Genomic DNA, 16,934 nt, shown 5'->3' with positions numbered 1-16,934 from the left:
CTACATAATTGATTTTTCCAATCAGCAGCACTGTTAAAATTGATTTGTGCAATCAGAAGGGCTTAATTTGCATAATCCCTGTTGATTGGACAAATTTATTCTAACAGCCCTGCTGGTTGAACAAGTTAATTCTGTAGAAAAGTTTTACTCATCTCTAATAAGCAACAAACTCAGTAACCTGGGGGTGGGGCCAGCCAATCTCCCCGGCAACCACACTAAAGTTTTAACTACTTTCTGCCTTTGAATAACCTTTTGGGATGAATAGCACACACAAGAAAAGGAATACTATAGCATTAGACAACAACATTTAACTCCTTAGCATAGAATTTTTAGTAGTGATCCACGCATTTGTATTTCTTAGCACCATCATATTTTTAGGCAACTTTTTGAGAGTCTTGTCCTACAGATTGAATGTATAATTAGAATAATGCTGATGAAACATACAGACTGATCATTCACATAAAAGGTTAGTGCCCAAGGAGTCACCATTAGATCCTTAGTCAACTGACCCTCTGGTTAAAGGGAAAAAAATTACATTAACTGGTAGAGATGAGCAAATCGACTCCAAATTAATCAAATTTTATCCCAAAATTTGGGTTAGATCCAAATTTGAATTTTCGGGGATTTGATTTGGGTAAATTTCTTATAATGACATGAGCCATTTTTCAGATCAGAAGACAAGAAAAGATGATGAAGAAGAAGGAGCACCTGACCTCAGGCAGTGTAGGAATACACAAAGGCGGGCATTTGCCACCAGAAAGTGAACATTTTTGGACCATTTTTTTAAAATATAAAACATCCTGAAGTGTAGTATATTATTTGCCCCTTCCAGACGTGTTGTAGTAGTGGGTGTGGAACCAACCCTGGCAGTCCCCTGGTATTCAGACTTTAACTCTTATATAGGGATCTGGACCAGGCAGCCACCACGCCACTACCTCCAGGAGTAGTCTCTGTGTAGTTAACAGGTGACCCATGGGAGTCAGAGACTGATGCAGGGCACCGAGGGGTCAGGCAAAATCATAGTCAATGACAGGTTGAGGTTGGGGCTGGTGGAGTATGTGCACTATGGGAATAAGTTCTAAGTCAGGGTGGGCATCATAAAAGCAATATAGGTAACAGGCACAGATCAGGCAGACGAGAGTAAGAATATGATAAACAGGCAGATGTCAGTAAATAGGCAGACAACAGAATGGAACACCTTAGCAGAAACTCAGAAACCTATTGCTCAGGCATCATACAACTAGGAAAGGTGCGTGAAATACCCCAAGGTTACCAGCCATTGGGTACTGAAGATTAGGGCAGAGAAGGAGTGGCTTTGCCAACAAGTAGGCCCGCAGCCTGCGTAGTGGGACACAGTGAAGCCAGAAGTTGGACCAACCCAGAATATGACAGCAGGAGACGAGTCCAGTCCTCTGAGTAAGTGTAACAGAGAAGCAGTGACTGTGTGATATCTGGAGGCATTACGGAGCAGATGATTTCTGGAAGGAGGAATGAATGATTCCAGAAGTAGGCAGATGGTGCCTGGAAGGGGGTCACTTGTTGATCCAGGGGGGCAATTCCCCCCCCCCCCCGAGCTGGCACGGCCCTGGTGAAAAGTAGGAGGCGGCGGCAGGGAACAGGGAGATGAGCGCTGGGGGGGCCTCTTGTTACTGGCACATGATGGGGGGTAGCTCTTGTTACTGGCACATGATGGGGGGCCTCTTGTTATTGGCACATGATGGGGGCTTCTTGTTACTGGCACGTGATTGGCGGGGTGCTCCTGTTACTGGCACATGATCGGCGGGGTGCTCTTGTTACTGGCACATGATTGGGGGGGCTCTTGTTACTGGGATATGATTGGGGGGGGCACTTAATACTGGCACATTATTATGGCACTTTTTACTGCCACATTATTAGGGGCACTTTTTACTGCCACATTATTGGTGGGCACTATAGGGGCATCTACTGAGGCCACAAAGAAGGGGTATTTTATATGGGGGGCTCTGTACTGTAGAATTTTATACTGTGACACATTATGGTGGGTACTGTGGGGGAGAGGAGTACTATGGGGTCATCTACGGGGGGCACTAAGAAGGGGTATTTTATACTTGTAAATTATGAGGGACGCTAAGGGCATCTAATGGGACACTATATATGGGGCATTTTATACTGGTTCATTATGTGGGGCACTAGGAGGAAGGGGGGAGAGGAGCACTATGGGGCATTTACTGGGGGCACTATATAGGGGTATTTTATACTAGCACATTATGGGGGCACTATAGGGACATTAGCTCAACTGGGGGCATTACAAGGGGGTATTTTTTGCACTGTCACACTATAAGGATAATTATTTCTACTAGGGGGGGAGGTGCATTATGGTGGGCTTTATTACTCCCCCATGGTAGGACCCCCTAGTAGCAGCACCAGCCTCTCCCTGCTCTGCTATCCCTCTGCCCCTTCTCCAAATCCTTATTATGAAATCTTTCTCATTATGATAAAACACAACATCAGCCCCCGGCCAAAGTGTTGAAGTGGTGTCTGAGATCCCCAAGGGCCAAGCCAAGTTTTCATGTGAAATATGTTTGTTATACACATATAGCATACACTGTGCCCCACAATATACAGTATACCTCTACACTGTGCCCCACAATATACAGTATACCTCTACACTGTGCCCCACAATATACAGTATACCTCTACACTGTTCCACACAATATTCAGTATACCGCTACACCGTGCCACACAATATACAGTATACCTCTACACTGTGCCACACAATATACAGTATACCTCTACACTGTGCCCCACAATATACAGTATACCTCTACACTGTGCCCCACAATATACAGTATACCTCTACACTGTGCCCCACAATATACAGTATACCTCTACACCGTGTAATCTGTTCTATAAGCACCACATTTTACTGTGGCGGCGGACAGAAAATAATCTGGAAGTGCCCCTCCTAAACAAGGCTCTGGATCCGCCACTGAAGGGGGTGCTACCTGGAGGAGGAAATGGGAGGGGGGGGGGGGAATACCTGAAAGGAAGGGGAGATGATACCTTGATGGTGTTAACACCTGAAAGGAAAATAATTCATGGAGGAGCAAATGGGGTGGAAGATGATACCTGAAAGGAGGGGGAGATGATAACTGGAAGGTGGTAACACCTGAAAGGAAGATATTACATGGAGGAGGAAAAGGGGGGAAGATGATACCTGAAAGGAGGACGAGATAATACCTGGAAGGTGGTACCTAGAGATGAGCAAATTTCCGCTTATGAAATTTGTTCACACTTCGTTTGTTGGTTAAAGGTTAATTGCGTTATGGATTCCGTTACCACGGACCATAACGCAATTCTATGACATAACGGAATTCACCTTTAACCAACAAAAGAATTGTGAGCGAATTTCAAAATATGGTAGTGGTAACACCTGAAAGGAAGATAATACATGGAGGAGAACATGATGATACCTGGAGATAATATGGGTGTATTCCATAGTGGAATGAAGAGAAGAGATAAGCAACAATCCTGGTGTGGGGGGTACTGTTACTTGTGTTCACACTTCAAATCATCTCTCCACTTTCAAAGTACTGGCTTTCTGCAACATTTTGATGCCCAAGACACTTCTTTGCCAAGAACAGTTTATTTAATAATCTAACAGGTTGTCTGGTCATATAAAGGGAAGTCCTCCATTCAGGGCCTTGTCTATTAGCAAAAGGGGATTGTCCAAAGTACTGTACACAGCGAAAAGAAACTTGTTTCTTAAAATGTGCCGATGATACTATTTAGAATGTGACTGCAATTGCTCTTGGCAGAAATTGTGCAGATTGTGCTTTTTCCCTCATGGTAATTTAATGAATTTTAATTTAGAACAGAATTCCCCGTCAACTACAAAGAATATTTGCCAAATGTTTATAAATGGAGTACTCCATCTTAATCCTTCAGTAGAGCTTCTTCCATATGCCTTGCGGTTAATATGGATGCATTATGGAAATGATATGTTATAAATAGATATTAGGACCTTGTGTATCCACAAGCTGCAAACCACTTTATTTTACATTTCTATCGCAGACCTATTTGAAATCTATTAAAGAGCTTTTTATCCTGGTATTTTTTTGTACTGTGATTGCTTATAATCAGGAATCCATTTACAAATCACAAATCCAAATAGTATGCAAAATGCTCCTCTGTTTATTTACTAGCACGGGAATACATAATGAAGGAAATTTACAACTACGTTATCCATATGAAATAATTTACTGGAAATAGACGGGGTTTTCTGAGTATTTAATATTGATGACGTTTCCTTAGGGTAGGTCTCCCACCAATCGCTGTGGCCTCTTCCTAGGCCAGGGATGCCACTGTAATTGGTCACATGGCCTAGGCACCGCTCAGTCTAATTCAAGTGAATGGGCTTGAACTGCAATACCAAGTACAGCCACTATCCAATGGGTGGCGCTGTGCTTGGTAAGCTGCAGGAGGCCACACCGCTCACCGGAGAGCTGCGTTCTCTTCGTACAGCTGATCGTCGGGGATGCCGGGAGTCCAACCGCTGCATATTTGATATTGATGACCCATTCTGAGGATACGTCATCAGTATTAAATATCCTGTAAACTGCTTAAATGCTATACTAATGATGAAGATGAGGAGAACATCTTAAAGGGGTTGTCCAGGATCAGATCTGAACCCAGACATATTCCCATTTTCACCTAGGCAGCCCCTCTGATATAAGCATCGGAGCATGCTCTCCCTTGCCCTGCGCTGTATCGCGCAGGGCAAGGGCTGTGTGTTTATATTTTTTGTTGCCAGTGATGGCACCGGCACTAATGGGCGGGCTTTAGCACTGCCCTAGCTGTTTTACAGGCCAGGGCAGCGCTAAAGCTGGGCCATTAGTGCTGGTGACATCACATGGCTCACTGCTAGGCCGAAGCCTCCGCCTAGCTTACCCATGGAGAGCCCAGTACGTTACCGGATCTTCAGAAAAAGCCTTTGCCCTGTGTTGAATCGCATGAAATGCTCCGATGCTCATATTGGGGAGGTTGCCTGGGTGAAAACACAGTGCTCAGCTGAGCTATCTATCCCCTTTTACATTAGCAATAGTTGGGGGCTGCACCCAAATCCACACAGATCAAAACTTCTGACATCCTGTGTTACTGTGACATGTCAGAAGTTTCTTAAAATGAAAGGTACCCTTTAACTCACTCCCAGAGGTATAGGCTTTCCCCATAAAATCAACAGTATGCTGTCACTGGAGTAGACAGTGATTGGTGGCAAGATTAGCACTGGTGAAAATATCAGAGTGGGTTCTGGAGATGATAGGAGAAAGATGAGCAAACCATGATGGCCCAGGATCAATTCCATAAAGGTGGTCAGAGACAAGCAGAAAAAAGGCAAATCCAAAGGGTAGCCTAAAGACAGAGCCAAGATTTATATTAGAGTCTAACAAGATTGGATTAGGATCATGAAAGTGCATTACAAGGAGATACTACTTGCAATATGAGGCAGTATCCTGAGGTCATGCTATAAATAAACCAACTATGGCTTTACTGCTCTCCAAAATGTTTGGTGCATATGGTCTATTTTATAGTCCACATGTTATGAACACTAGACAAAAATCTTTGTCCATGAACTTGATGAGCTGATTATTTTAAAGGACTTGTCCCATGTGGGCATTTATTGCATATCCACAGAAGATGTCATAAAAGTCCAATATGTGTGGGTCCCACCTCTGGGAACCGCTTCAATCTCAAGAACGGGGCTCTGTCTCAACCAGCCAGGAACAGAGAGGTGGTCAGATGTGTCAGTGTGCTCAGCTATTTTCAAAAGTGATATTAAAGTGAATTGAGAGAGCCACACAAGGCTTTCAAAACCATGGTTATGGTCCCAGAGCTACTTGTAGTGCACATGGTATGACCAATTTCTTAGGAAACCAAGAAACCCAAGCATGTTTTTGATGTGTGATAGGACACCCGTGTAGACATGTGAAGAACAAGAAAAAATGAGGCACAGGTTCCTGACATTTTTTACATGGTACCAGAGCTTTAAAGAGGTTGTCCAAAGACATAAAGGATAGGACTATCTGGTTGGTGAAAGATCCCAACCAATCATGACAATGGGTCTGTTGGGAGCCAAGTACAATGGTCAGCTATCTTTGACAGTCCTATAGCAAATGAATGGATGCAGCGTGTATGCCCAACAGGCACTCCAATCGTTCGGGAGATTCGGGACCCCTAATTACATGAGAATCCCAGCAGTGGGACTCTAATTACCAACATATACTCTTATACTGTCGCGGACACACCGAGACATACGGACGTTCCTGAGACAGGTGGCAGGAGATCTGTGAGACTGGCAACATGTGGTGTGATATGACATGTTTTCCTTTTGGATCAAATTCTGTCTGTGTAGTTTATGGTGCTTGCCACACCTTCTTTCCTCAGGTGTAGCTATTGTGGTCATATAATCTTCTCTATTTATTGTTGTTTCTCCCACTATGCTATGTGGTTTATAGCTTCTGTTGGACCTGTGGTTAGCTTGTGTTTGGTTCTTGGCTGAGTTCCTGGTGCTACCAAAGCTTCATTTAAGATAAGTGTTTCCTTTCCCTTTTGTATTTTGTTTATATATATATATATATATATATATATATATATATGTGTGTGTGTTGCCTTTCCCTGTTGTTTGTCATTAGAGCTGAGGGAGACTCCTGTTCGTCCTTCTCTTTAAAGAAACAGCTAGACTCAGTCCTGACATTAGTTCCATGGTCCTATTGGGTGAGATATGATTCTAGGTATCCAGTGTATCAACTTGCCTACCTTTGGGGCCTGTTTATACAGGTAATCTGTCAGGACTGGAGTTAGGGTTTTCTCTAGGAGGTGTTCATCTTCCTTCCCTAGTTTACAGGCCTTATTCCGGTATCCCCTTTAACTCCCATGCTCGGTGTAGTGTTTTCCTCCCACACACGAGCGTGACATATACTCTGTCTATTTAAGCATGGGAAGAACAAGAACAAACATCAGACACACTTGGCCTTCATTACACTACATTCAAATCTATGACCCCAGGGCTGCAATGCTTCTCATGTAGGTAAGTGCACATAGTATGGACAGATCGTTAGGTAACCAATTTGTGATGGGAAACAAACAAGTTGGACAAATGTGGCCTTCATCTCACTCAACTCCATAGACCAGAGCTTAGAGACATCATGCAAATGGCCATCTTATAGCCAACTTCTCGGGTAGCCACGAGGAAAGCCATGTGAGCTTAGGAAGAGCCTGCATGACCTTCATCATATTAAAATCTATTGTCACAAGGATGTGCGTAGTATGTTGTAAGTAGTCAAGTCATGACAAAGATAGGAAGCCCAAATGAGTTTGGCAAGAGCAAGAACAAAGTGGTGATCAATGTGGCCTTCACCATACTTAAAAGGATATTGATAGCATATCACCAGGATAGGAGTTGGTCGTGGTCCAATTCCTGGCACCCCCGCCAATCCGCTATTTGAAGAGGCTACGGTGCTCTGGTAAGTGTCGGGCCTCTTCCTAGGCCAACTACACCACACTTATTGGTCACATGGCCTATTTGCAGATCAGTGGCATTCAAGTGAACGGGCCTGGGCTGTCATACCAACCACTATATAATGTGTGGCATTGGGCTTTGTGAGGAAGCCACAGCGGCATCTTCAAACTACTGATTGATGGTTGTGCAATGTGCTGGACCCCACCAATCCTCAGGATAGGTGATCAATATTTACTCCCAGAAAACCCTTTTAAACAATAGTCGCAGGACTACAAGGCATCTTCTGTAGGTAAGTGACAATTTTTTAACTGAAGATATGTGATAGAAACCCATTGGAGCATGGGAAGAACAAGAACAAACAAGATGCGCACAGGTTCAAACACCTACTCCCAAAACATCAATGCGCCACTACAGACCACTTGTCCTCCCATTCTACCCCCTCGTATAACTAGATTTTTAAAAAATACAGTGTTAGAACGAAGATCTCAACAATTGCCATATTCTCAGTGTCACTAAATATTAATTTCACTTATTCTCAGCGAAAATAAATGAAATGCTAAAAAATTCCTCCAGCGTTGGAGCCGCTCGACCATTTCCCGCAGACCTTTAAAGTGTCGATTCTGCATGACTGGCTAATTGATTGTTTCAGCTGGGGTTAATTAATTAATTAGTTGCAGACTGGAATTAAAGATTGCAGTCTTTCTCGCCTTTCCTTTAATGGGCCGCAAAGAGGAGAAAGGAAAAAAAAAAAGCCAAAAAGCCAAAAAGCAAACCTTTATTAGTACATAAATGAGAGCTTCGAGAAAGTGATACATATTCGATGTTTCCATTAAACAAACCTATAAAATGACTTGCTTCATTATGTATTTTAGTTATTTTCTCTCCATTCTCTGATATCTTCTATTCACCTTTTTTTTCCCCTTTCGCCAGGCGGTTTTAAATGCCTATTTGAAATCAATTTCTCTAATAATGGATTTAATGAGCTCATCAATTAAGGCTGCCATAATGAAATGTAAGTGTGTGGTTTCAGTTATCAGTTAAACTCTGTAACTAATTTCCATGCTCCATCTATCAAAAATGAATGGCTAATATTGTTTAGCTCCTGCTATAGGACGATAGCGAGACCCGAAGCCCTTCTTCTACCCTAATGTCCGAGAGTCCTTCAATGGAGGAGGGTGGGGGGAAAAAAACACCTAATGACTCTTCCAGATCCGTCCTGTCCTCAGGATGATAGGAGGTGCGGTTCTTTAAGGGCAAATGACGGCTTCTTAATTATTAATAATGAATTACATTTTTGGAACCTAATAGATAAGCTGATGGCTGCACACAGGGATTGGTTTCGAAGGTTATTACTGTCCTCAAGTATTACAAAGGGTCACCTCCTGATCCACTCGACTATCTACTAAAGTGGTTAATTGATTACAGTCAATCTGTGGTTGGAAAAAATAAAGAATGTATCAAAAGCAATCAGATTATTTATTATACGCAATGTATTAATTCCTTCATTTATTACTGCCTTCTATCCATATTATTACCTGTTTATTTAGATGAGGAACCTTATTAGGGACCAGGACTGATGTGAATGGTGACAATCTGTTCACAGTGCTGCAGAATTTTTATACTATTATACTAATATACTAATATTTTCTTCATCAATTAAATTTAGATAGTATTTTAGCTACTTATTATATTATTTCAATTTTCATTTTTTTACGTATTTGCTTCAACAATATTTCTCAAAAGACTCTGTTTATGTTTGTGGTGTCGATCATGAACAAAACCATGATGGAGTTCCGGATGTGTCGCATGACAGACACCGATAGCGAATGACGGATCCTTTAACTTATAATGTGGTCCATGAGTTTACCGGGGAAATTAGTACTACGTGCTGCGTAATCTTTTCCTGTTAAGTATGACAGGATCTGGTACGAAGGCTCCAGGTGAGCCTCTGACTCAAGTGTGAGTATAGCCTTAACTGTACATTTAATTTGCCTATTTTATTTACTTTATTACATATTGATTTTTTTTTCATTATTCATTTAAGTAATTTTTTATGTTTTTTTTTACTTTTATATCTATTTCGTTATATACCTACATATATTTATTCATGAATTCAATTCAGTATTTTTTGTTTACCGTATATATTAGTAATTATTTGTTTATTTTACTTATGTATACTATTATTCTATGTATTTTATGTATTTAATTAATTCATAAATTATTTATAATAATTATTTGAGCCACTGGTGGCTCAATGGTTAGCACTGGTGCTTTGCAGCGCTGGGGTCTTAGGTTCGAATCGACCAAGGACAACTGATGTATAGAATTTGTATGTTCTCCCCGTGTTTGCCTGGGTTTCCTCCGGGTTCTCCGGTTTCCTCCCACACTCCAAAGGCATACTGATAGGGACCTTAGATTGTAAAGCGCTGCGGAATATAGCACTGTATTATTTACAATGTATGCATGTCGAAAACAAATTGTATTGTGGGTAGTGGGTGGGCTAACTCCTATTTAACGTGTATGGCCAGTCTAGCTGTAGTCTGTGCAGTTCACCCGAGAGCAGTCAAGATAATGTCAGCTAGTGCTGTGGCCTCTGCTGTCATTCCAATGCAAAATGTGGCTACCTCTGTACCCCCTATATCTACACACCTAACCCTATTCTCAGCTGTACTTGCATTGATTGCTGACTGTTCTTCTTTAAGGCGGTGGTCTCTGCCAGCATCCTTCAAGCTGTGAGCTACTCATAGGCAAATGCCTACAATACCAAATGGGATATCTTGCTGATGAGATAGAAGATAACTGTCTATGACACTTAGATCAAAATGCAGCAATCAAAACAAGACTAAAGCTAGGGGCACCTTTGTTTTTTTGCTTCCAAAATACAAAATTAAGGCAACTTTCTACAGTTCTGGTTCTACAGAGTGTATGTAAGTCCTACACCTAGCTGATGATGCTGGCGAATTTGACATAAGAAAAGTGGTAGTGCGTGAAAACGCTAAAAAAGACCAGGCGGGAGGCGCCAAAAACCCTTAAATACGGATTTGGGGTTTTTTGGCGCCTCTCGTCTGGTCTTTTTTAGCGTTTTCACGCACTACCACTAGGAAGTTTCTACTAATTGAGGAAAATAATGGAAAGAAATCGAGTGTAGGTGGGCAGGCTGCCACTGGTCTCAACCTAACCCTGATGACCACAGGGTATGTGGTCATCAGGGTTAGGTTGAGACCAGTGGCAGCCTGCCCACCTACACTCGATTTCTTTCCATTATTTTCCTCAATTAGTAGAAACTTCCTAGTTTGCCCTCCTTTGGCGCCCGGCAAAGTTTTTCTCAGACCCTCGAACCGGAGGTCTGGTGATTAACCCTCTCCTTTTCTTCTCCCGCTGTGATTTGAATTTGACATAAATCAGTCAAAGCTCTGCTCCTGATTTTGATGGCAATCTCTGCTCTTCCCCTCCCTGCTCTCAGTGTTAGAGATAGCAGCAGGGAGGGGGAGCAGGTTGTTCACCTCTGTGCTCTTCCCCTCCCTGCTCTCAGTGTTAGAGATAGCAGCAGGGAGGGGGAGCAGGTTGTTCACCATAGATAAGAGCGTGGAGGAGGAGGAAAGGATCCAAAGAGGGCAGCTCACACAGGCTGTAGATAGGGAGAAAAGAATGCACAGGGGGAAATTGGGGAATGACAGCATCAGGGGTTACAAAAAACAAAATGGCTGCAGCCATTTTGTTTTTTGCAATTATGTTTGCTTCATGGAAATGCACCTGTGATTCTGAAGGTTCTAGTCAAAATTTTCTTGCAGCATCAGGGGTTAGACAGATCCGGCATGTATTACTGGGAGGGCATCCATATGAGAAAAGTCTGAATCTTGAAGCAGGTTCCAACTGAATATAGGAAGAAATGATTGCATGGTAAAACTTAGTGAAGCTTTTTGTATTTAGGGTAGCCACTAACATATGTGAAATCATATGGTAAGAGAGCCAACATTAAGTCCTTTGGTGGGCACATCTTGGGTTTATACACAAAATTCCATACAATGGCCACAGCAGAGTACATGCACAGTAGATGCCACATGCACAGTATAATCCCAGTAGTATGCAGTGTGGGTACAATCCATATACTATTACAGATACAATGTTGGGGATATAGGGACTCTGAACTTCCTTCTGATGTCCACTAGGTGGCATGTAATGTGTTTTGTGAAGATGTGATTTAGAATTATTAGCTTCAGCATGGTGATGGCGTTAAAATATGACATTTTCTATCTTCTTTATAATAACCTCATTCAGAATGAATTGCAAAAAAAGACTATTTAGTGATGCTTATAACATTTTGTTTTATTCTCACACTATATTCCATGGTCAAAGGATGACTAAGGAAATAACATAACACTGCCCTAATATGCCAGAATATCCTATAGTGTTCATCAAAATTGCAACAAAAAAAAATGGTTTGATATGCAGTATTAAATCTTCTCAGCGTCATCATTGTTTAAAGCTAGAGGAGATGATGTTTAGAGCTCCCACGAGCCTATGTCAACACTTCACCCATCTGCTCTGTGGGACAGTGGATCATGGATGGTGGCTTGTATCTACACAAAGTATATGTGTATGCAAACATAACTGCTATAAGTAAAATCATTATGTGAATATTCATGTGGATAGTGATTTGGATACATTCTTAATATCCAAATTCCTTCAAATCATAAAAAATTATACAACTTGGGGTCAAATTTACTGTTAGGAGCTCTAGCTGGAGCCATAAGAGTAAATTTACTAAAGGGGCTGATCAAAGTTAGAAAAAAGGGTCAACTCTATTCACAAACAGGGATTAGATGCAATACCAAGCATAGCCTGTGGATAAAAGAGGCACTGTTTCTTGAGAAAAAAATAAATCAATAGGTAGAAAAGGAACATTTAAAGGGGGATTCTAGTTAAAGAAAGTTATCCCCTATCCACAAGTATGAGGTTCTACAGCAGCTGAGGTGTGTGTTATGAAGTTCTTCAGCAGCTGAGGTAGTATGATGAGGTTCTGCAGCAGCTGAGGTGTGTATTATGAGGTTCTGCAGCAGCTGAGGTGTGTTTTATGATGTTCTGCAGCAGCTGAGGTGTGTATTATGATGTTTTGGAGCAGCAGCGGAGGTGTATTATGATGTTCTGCAGCAGTTGAAGTGTGTATTATGATGTTCTACAGCAACTGAGTTGTGTATTATGAGGTTCTTCAGCAGCTGATGTGTGTATTGTGATGTTCTGTAACAGAGGAGGTGTGTATTATGATGTTCTGCAGCAACTGAGGAGTATAATGATGTTCTGCAGCAGCTGAGATGTGTATTATGAGGTTCTGCAGCAGCTGAGGTGTGTATTATGATGTTCTGCAGCAGCTGAGGTGTGTATTATGATATTCTGCAGCAGCTGAGGTGTGTATTATGAGGTTCTGCAGCAGCTGAGGTGTGTATTATGATATTCTGCAGCAGCTGAGGTGTGTATTATGAGGTTCTGCAGCAGCTGAGGTGTGTATTATGAGGTTCTGCAGCAGCTGAGAAGTGTATTCTGATGTTCAGCAGCTGAGGTGTGTATTATGAGATTCTGCAGCAGCTGAGGTGTATATTATGAGGTTCTGCAGCAGCTGAGGTGTGTATTATGAGGTTCTTCAGCAGATGAGGTGTGTATTATGAGGTTCTGCAGCAGCTGAGATGTGTATTATGAGGTTCTGCAGCAGCTGAGGTGTGTATTATGAGGTTCTGCAGCAGCTGAGGTGTGTATTATGAGGTTCTGCAGCAGCTGAGAAGTGTATTCTGAAGTTCAGCAGCTGAGGTGTGTATTATGATGTTCTGCAGCAGCTGAGGTGTGTATTATGAGGTTCTGCAGCAGCTGAGGTGTGTATTATGAGGTTCTGCAGCAGCTGAGAAGTGTATTCTGATGTTCAGCAGCTGAGTTGTGTATTATGAGGTTCTGCAGCAGCTGAGGTGTATATTATGAGGTTCTGCAGCAGCTGAGGTGTGTATTATGAGGTTCTTCAGCAGATGAGGTGTGTATTATGAGGTTCTGCAGCAGCTGAGGTGTGTATTATGAGGTTCTGCAGCAGCTGAGGTGTGTATTATGAGGTTCTGCAGCAGCTGAGGTGTGTATTATGAGGTTCTGCAGCAGCTGAGAAGTGTATTCTGAAGTTCAGCAGCTGAGGTGTGTATTATGAGGTTCTGCAGCAGCTGAGGTGTGTATTATGAGGTTCTTCAGCAGCTGAGGTGTGTATTATGAGATTCTGCAGCAGCTGAGATGTGTATTATGAGGTTCTGCAGCAGCTGAGGTGTGTATTATGATGTTCTGCAGCAGCTGAGGTGTGTATTATGATGTTCTGCAGCAGCTGAGGTGTGTATTATGATGTTCTGCAGCAACTGAGGAGTATAATGATGTTCTGCAGCAGCTGAGATGTGTATTATGAGGTTCTGCAGCAGCTGAGGTGCGTATTATGATGTTCTTCAGCAGCTGAGGTGTGTATTATGAGGTTCTGCAGCAGCTGAGGTGTGTATTATGATATTCTGCAGCAGCTGAGGTGTGTATTATGAGGTTCTGCAGCAGCTGAGAAGTGTATTCTGATGTTCAGCAGCTGAGGTGTGTATTATGAGGTTCTGCAGCAGCTGAGGTGTATATTATGAGGTTCTGCAGCAGCTGAGGTGTGTATTATGAGGTTCTTCAGCAGATGAGGTGTGTATTATGAGGTTCTGCAGCAGCTGAGATGTGTATTATGAGGTTCTGCAGCAGCTGAGGTGTGTATTATGAGGTTCTGCAGCAGCTGAGGTGTGTATTATGAGGTTCTGCAGCAGCTGAGAAGTGTATTCTGAAGTTCAGCAGCTGAGGTGTGTATTATGAGGTTCTGCAGCAGCTGAGGTGTGTATTATGAGGTTCTTCAGCAGCTGAGGTGTGTATTATGAGATTCTGCAGCAGCTGAGATGTGTATTATGAGGTTCTGCAGCAGCTGAGGTGTGTATTATGATGTTCTGCAGCAGCTGAGGTGTGTATTATGAGGTTCTGCAGCAGCTGAGAAGTGTATTCTGATGTTCAGCAGCTGAGGTGTGTATTATGAGGTTCTTCAGCAGCTGAGGTGTGTATTATGATGTCCTTCAGCAGCTGAGGTGTGTATTATGAGGTTCTGCAGCAGCTGAGATGTGTATTATGAGGTTCTGCAGCAGCTGATATGTGTATTTTGAGGTTCTACAGCAGCTGAGGTGTGTACTATGAGGTTCTGCAGCAGCTGAGGTGTGTATTATGAGGTTCTGCAGCAGCTGAGATGTGTATTATGAGGTTCTGCAGCAGCTGAGATGTGTATTATAAGGTTCTGCAGCAGCTGAGGTGTGTATTATGATGTTCTGCAGCAGCTGAGGTATGTATTATGAGGTTCTGCAGCAGCTGAGTCGTGTATTATAAGGTTCTGCAGCAGCTGAGTTGTGTATTATGAGGTTCTGCAGCAGCTCAGAAAGGTGGAGCTCCACCTGTCAATCAGGAGTTTATGCAGTAGGGAAACTTCTTACATAAGTGATCTCTGTCAGACTCCTTCTGCAGGAAGAGATAAGCAGTGCCCATATAATGCCGCTCATCACTGTATGACCGTCAGGGTCCGCCACCTATATTTGATATTTATTGAAATAATATTTCCTGCTTTGTCAATAGAAAACGTTGTAATCATAGTCGTCACCCAGCAGGAAGGGGTTAAATGTTGAGAATAGCCAGTAAACCTAGAGAAGAGCGGCCAGGACTGGTGGAGCAGTCTAAGCAATTATAACTGATAACTTCCAAACAATAGGCAGTGTAGAGGGGCGCCTGTTCTCCCCGCTGTCTGTGTGGCAGCTTCGGAGGGGAGAATGGAGATAAAGAAGTGTTATTAAAATAGTGACAAGCCGCCGGGAAAGTCGTCTCGGGATGGAAAGGGGGCAGTGTGCATCAGAGAGAAAATAATGAAATGCAAAAATCAGCCAGTCTGACAATTGGGAGGCTGTGTAGCAGCTTAGCCTGTTGGTCCACGGCTATTTGTCATAATCAGCGGCACTTTTCTCATTAGCAAAAAGCCATTACCAGTGGAGTTTATCTGCAGCTGTGAGTTATCGGGGGCACTCAGCAATCCTGGAGTGTAACCAGGGGGTTCAGAGGGCTAGCGCAGATTTAATAAGCCAAACTCCGACTTACCAAGTCCTTCTCTGAGAGGTAACCAAGTAAACTGCAGATGTGTGGAATTACATATCAGACTATGTACGGGGCAGGGGGACGAAACGGGATCGATTCCTGCTAAGACTTCTTTTAAAAGGGCCACTGAGCCTGACTTTGGCATCTGCCGATAGAGGTCACACTCATGTATGTTACTGTGTGTGTGTGAAGGTTAATACTATAGTGTTATTTATTTATATCCTTTATAAGGCTGATAAAAGCCCAGTTCGGCCTGTCATCCTGCAAGTTGATCCAAAGGAAGGTGAAAAAACCCTGAGAGGTAGAAGCCACTTTTACTCACTTTAGGGGAAAAAAATTCCTTCCCGACTCAGAATAACTCCCTGGATCAACGACCCCTCTCTAGTAGCTATAGCCTGTAATATTATTACGCTCCAGAAATACATCCAGGCCCATCTTGAATTCCTTTATTGTACTCACCATCACCACCTCCTCAGGCAGAGAGCTCCATAGTCTCACTGCTCTTACCGTAAAGAATCCTCTTCTATGTTTGTGTACAAACCTTCTTTCCTCCAGACGCAGAGGATGTCCCCTCGTCACAGTCACCGTCCTGGGGATAAACAGATGATGGGATAGATCTCTGTACTGACCCCTGATATATTTATACATAGTTATTAGATCTACGTCTTTTTTCTAAAGTGAATACCCTAATTTTAATCATCTTTCTGGGTACTGTAGTCCACCCATTCCAGATATAGCACCTACATAGTCAACAGCGCTGTACAGAGATTGCCATCATTATTTGAATGGTGCTGAGGTGCATGTAAGGACATGAATGTGTCCCTGGTTAAACATTAATGGGGTTATGGTGCTCCCCAGAGTGTTGTGGTCCTTTAGCTAGTGGACCTTTACCAGCAAACTTCATACTAGTTAATCATAATGATTTTTGTGCAAAAATTGTTAAAGACCTGCATATTCCCAACAATAGCATCCCCAATCCACCTGGTAACGTCCCCACAAAAAACTGCAGGCATGCCTACTTGTGGCGTAAGCCCCAGCCACTTGTAACCCATTTCACAGGACAATCGCATGAATACTGAGACCATATTGCCAGAACACTCACAGGACGCTTACCTATTGCTCTGGTAAAGTTCTGTTTTAAGGGTGTTTGGGGGAGGAGTGGAGTGTTGCTTTATTAGGCTCCTTAAATGCCATTTCGGGGTCCACATAGTTGAGTCAGCTAAATTCACTATTTCAGCTTTGGGTTTAATGAGGCCACAAGGACAGAAGCAGC

The sequence above is a fragment of the Bufo gargarizans genome, chromosome 1 (assembly GCF_014858855.1).
Source record: "Bufo gargarizans isolate SCDJY-AF-19 chromosome 1, ASM1485885v1, whole genome shotgun sequence".
NCBI classification, from domain to species: Eukaryota; Metazoa; Chordata; class Amphibia; order Anura; family Bufonidae; genus Bufo; species Bufo gargarizans.
The sequence above is the reverse complement of the archived record's forward strand: the minus strand, read 5'-3'. Positions refer to the sequence as shown.